General features: G+C 44.9%; 1 non-coding gene across 1 annotated transcript; it reads left to right on the top strand.

Annotated features, from left to right (window-relative positions):
- The first annotated feature begins 248 nt into the window (after positions 1-248).
- Positions 249-331, top strand: TRNAL-UAA. The gene has a single exon. It is a non-coding gene; the product is annotated as a tRNA-Leu (tRNA).
- Positions 332-4454: the final 4123 nt, after the last annotated feature.

The raw sequence follows: 4454 nt of genomic DNA, 5'->3' as shown, positions 1-4454 counted from the left end.
TGTGTACTAGACTCTTTATTTTCTATTTCTTAATGAGGCCCACTAGTGATAGCTTGCATTGGAGGGAAAAAGTTAATGTAGATGCCTCAAATTATTATTTTTCATGGGGCATATGTATCCATATGCTACCATTGTACATTCCCTAAGATCTTCTGCACATAAGTGCGCGTGGGTTCGAACCCCACAGCCTGTTTTGGTTTACGTTATTTAAGTTAAATAGTCTTTGTGCGGATCATTGTCATCTCCGAGCTGGTTTGCCCGAGTGGTTAAGGGGGAAGACTTAAGATCTTCTGCACATAAGTGCGCGTGGGTTCGAACCCCACAGCCAGCATATTTTTTGTTTACATTTTTTACGAGTTTTTTTTGTAGGATCGTGGGGATCAGCTGTGTTAAGCAAAAGCATTGGCGACGCTTCGCCAAACATCAAGCTGTTTGATTAAAAAAATATCAAGCTGTTGTAATAAACTCTCTAAAGTAAAAAAAAATTGACAGCAAAACGACTTTATTTCTCACAATAGATAAGTCATTTACATGCAAGTGAGAAATAAAATCAGGGATAGTCTCCTCCCAAAAACTAGACAATCTTGTACTATAGCTATATCTAGCTAGTTCATCTGACGTGGCATTTGCTTCCCGGAAACAGTGCATGAAGACCTCCTTTGCAAATTCACCTGATAAATCTTTGCATTCTGCAAGTAGCGCAACATCACTTCCCTGGTAACAGTCAGGTCGGTTGATCGCGTCCATGGCGAAGCTGCAATCTGATTCCACTTGCACACTACTACATCCAATCTGCCCTGCCAGATACATCCGGTTTCTAATGGCATACTAGTAAGTAGCGCATGCTCTGCATGCTTAGAATCAGTTCCATCTCAATGTTAAATTTCAGGACATTTCAAAACTTCATTACTGATTATCACAATGTTGCAAACTTATCTAGTTTTCTGCCGGTATGGCAAGCAATAAATGAATTCAATAAGTCGTCCATTGAGATATATATGAGTTCCCCCACAAAAAAAGATATATATATATATATATATGAGTTATTAAATTGTGAGAAGAACAATTATCTGACTATAAAATTTATTTGAAAAAATTGAATTTAAAATTTTAAGAAAGATACATACACGGATCTCCATAATAAGTCTGGACAGATCATTTCCATATTTGTTTTACTCCAGTATATTTCCTCTGAATTGTGTCATGACAAAAATATAAACTACTGCATGAATTGATTTCCTGTATGAAATTTTCTTATATACAACAAAAGTGTATTTTTGCGAGGTACAACAGAAGTTTTTGTTCTGCTTTTTTTTCTTATTTCCACCCCCTACAATATTTTCCAAGATAAATGTTTATCATCGTGTTTCATGGTTGAGACTCTGGCTTCTCTTTCTCCATCCAAAACTCTAATCATCCCACCAAATATGCATATGCCAACCACGCCATTCCCCAAGTCAGTCATTACCTTGCACTACAGCAAACTCTAAGAACTCTCCCAAAACATCACCTCGCTCCTTTTTTTAGGGGAAAAAGCCACTTTATTCCTCGAATTCCATAGACAGTGGGATAGAAGTTGTATTATGTGGGTGGCCAAACCATACATGACGCCCCGGGGCTAGAACGAGGGCGTGTCTAGCTAAGCTATGCGCTTCTAAATTAACTTCTCTTTTTTCAAAAATAAAGTTACAAGCATAAGGTGCTGATCTCGCGTTGATCTCCTTAATGATTACTCCATACTTCCCTTGGTTGCCGTTTCTTATATCTCCAATCACCTATTTTGAGTCTGAGGAGACAACAAAACTTTGGAGATGGAGGTCTTGAGCCAATGAGATTGCTTCTCGGCAGGCTATTGCTTCCAGCATGGCGGGACCGCTGACTCCATAAATTGTTAGGGCTGAACTACCCAGGTAATGCCCATTGGCATCGCCCGACAGACCGCATCAGCCAGCAGCTGAACCAGTATGTTGGTGGCGCACCCCCGCATCAACGTGTATTTTTGCAAAGTTCGTCGGAGGTGGTCTGGGCCGATGTGCACTGGCTCTTCCCTCTGTCGGTGGTCTCATGCTAGTGTTTCTTGGCCTCTGATCTCCTGTCATAGCAAGGTCTGCAATAAAACGGTCTATGAACCCTTTTACCGCATGTGGTGTTTGGAAAATGGCCTTGTGTATTGCTTTCCTCCTTGAGGACCACAGAGCCCAAAGGGAGACTGCCGCCAGTACAAACTTCTCATGTGGGAGCTTTTCCATGAGAGTAAACAACCAGTTTTTAGCCCTGGGTTCAGTTGTTGCGATCAAGCTGCATCCAATATCCTCGTCGACGAGTGCCCATGTGCTCCGCGAGACCGAGCACTCTAGGAGGGAGTGCCTCCATGAATCAGCTGCACCGCACAGTCCGCAGCAGCTCGAGGTGGACATGTGTCTGCGATGTCTGACGTCTTCCGTTGGGAGGGAGTGTTTCGCCAATCTCCATAAAAACATTCTGACTTTCGATGGGACCTGAGTCTTCCAAAGCGCCTTCCATGGTCCTTCTTCCAAGCTTGTACTCGAATAACCGGGTACTCCTTCCAGCCAGGCTTCTCGTCTGTGCTTCGTGGTAACCAGCATCCTGTACGCGGACTTGACCATGAACATCCCGTTCCTCTCATGCATTTCATTGTGCATACTAGAATGCTCATTATGGCTTTTACATCGAAATGCAAGAAGGTACTTTCAAGTCATCCTCTGTTCCATGTTGCAGATGTATGATCCAGGAGGTCTGCCACTAGGACCGGTGGGTTGGCAGATAAGCACACATAAGGTCGCATCATCTCCTCGCGGGGTATCGAGTTATCCTCCCATATGTGTGTGCTTTGACCATTTCCAATCCTCCTTATGAGTCCTTGTTTCATTGTATCCCTTCCCTCTATGATGGCTCTCCAAACTTGGCTGGGATGGCCGCCCAATGTTGCTTCAAGGATGGATGTATTTGGGTGATAAACACTTTTGAGCAGATGGGCACTCAAAGTTTCAGGATTCTGTAGCAATCGCCATGCTTGTTTGGCGAGCATCGCCAAGTTAAAGAGCTCAAAATCTTTGAAACCCAATCCTCCCATGCCTTTTGGCTGAGTCATGGCCTCCCATGACACCCAATGGGGTTTGCGCTGCCCATTCTTACTCCCCCACCAGAATTTCCTTATTAGCATGTTCAAATGCTCGCAAAGTCCTCTCGGCAGTTTAAAACATGACATTGAAAACACGGGCACAACTTGAGCAACCGACTTTACAAGCACCTCCTTCCCTGCAGAGGACAACGTTCTCTCTATCCATCCTTGGATCTTTCCCCATAGGCGGTCCTTAAGATATTTAAAGGCACCATTTTTTGAGTTCCCCACATCCGAAGGCATGCCAAAATATTTTTCTGAGAGGGTTTCATTTGGTACATTCAACACTGCTTTTATATCATGACGAACACTGTCAGGCACTCCCTTGCTGAAAAATATGGATGATTTTGTGTAGTTTATGCGCTGACCTGTGGCCTGGCAGTAGATATCCAACACCTGGTTTACCTCGGTAGCTCCCACACTATTTGCCTTGAAGAATAACAGGCTGTCATCTGCGAATAGGAGGTGGTTAACAAGCGGTGCCGAAGTAACCACTTGTATTCCACACAAATTGGATGACTCACTCTTTGATTTTAGGAGGCACGAAAGGCCCTCTACTGCTAGCAAGAACAAGTATGGGGATATCGGGTCCCCCTGTCGGATCCCTCTTGAGGTATGAAACTCTTTTAGCTTCTTACCATTGAACATCATAGATTAGCACCTCTGTGTGTGAGTTGGCACCTCGCTCCTGCTAACGCGATTAGCACACATGCCGCCAGGCGCTCATGGACTGCCTGTCCATGCGTATGTTCGGCCCGGCCTGCTACACACAGAGATGGATAACAGCAGCAAGCAGGTGAACCTTCCCTATATTGATAGTCTGTGGACCAGTAGATGGTTCTGGAAAACAGCAGAATCTTCAACGCCACTGCAGATGCACTTTAGCTAGTACTGTAGATGCGAATCCCTGCATTTTGAACCATTGGATGGACTATATCAACGGTTCACATTCATTTCCGGTCTTGAGATTCAAAATTTTAGAAATGGTACACTATATAGTAGTATAGAATAAATTCCCAGGCGCTCCCGCTCCTTGTCTCACAAGATAAACACTTGAATAGCCAAGTCGAGCCATGGCGGCTGCACCATCATCTGCCCGCATTCCCATCATCATCCTCCTCCTACTGCTAGCACTCTCTGCCGTCTCTGCTTCCTCCTTCTCTTCGAGTCCAGCCAACGGCAGTGACACGGACCTCTCAGCGCTGCTGGCTTTCAAGGCCGCGCTCACCGACCCTCGTGGTGTCCTTGCCGGCAACTGGACCGGCACGTCCTTCTGCCACTGGATAGGAGTCTCATGCAGCCACCGGCGGCA

Source organism: Triticum dicoccoides, chromosome 2A (genome assembly GCF_002162155.2).
Source record: "Triticum dicoccoides isolate Atlit2015 ecotype Zavitan chromosome 2A, WEW_v2.0, whole genome shotgun sequence".
Classification (NCBI taxonomy): Eukaryota; Viridiplantae; Streptophyta; class Magnoliopsida; order Poales; family Poaceae; genus Triticum; species Triticum dicoccoides.
This window is presented reverse-complemented; position numbering and strand designations above follow the sequence as displayed.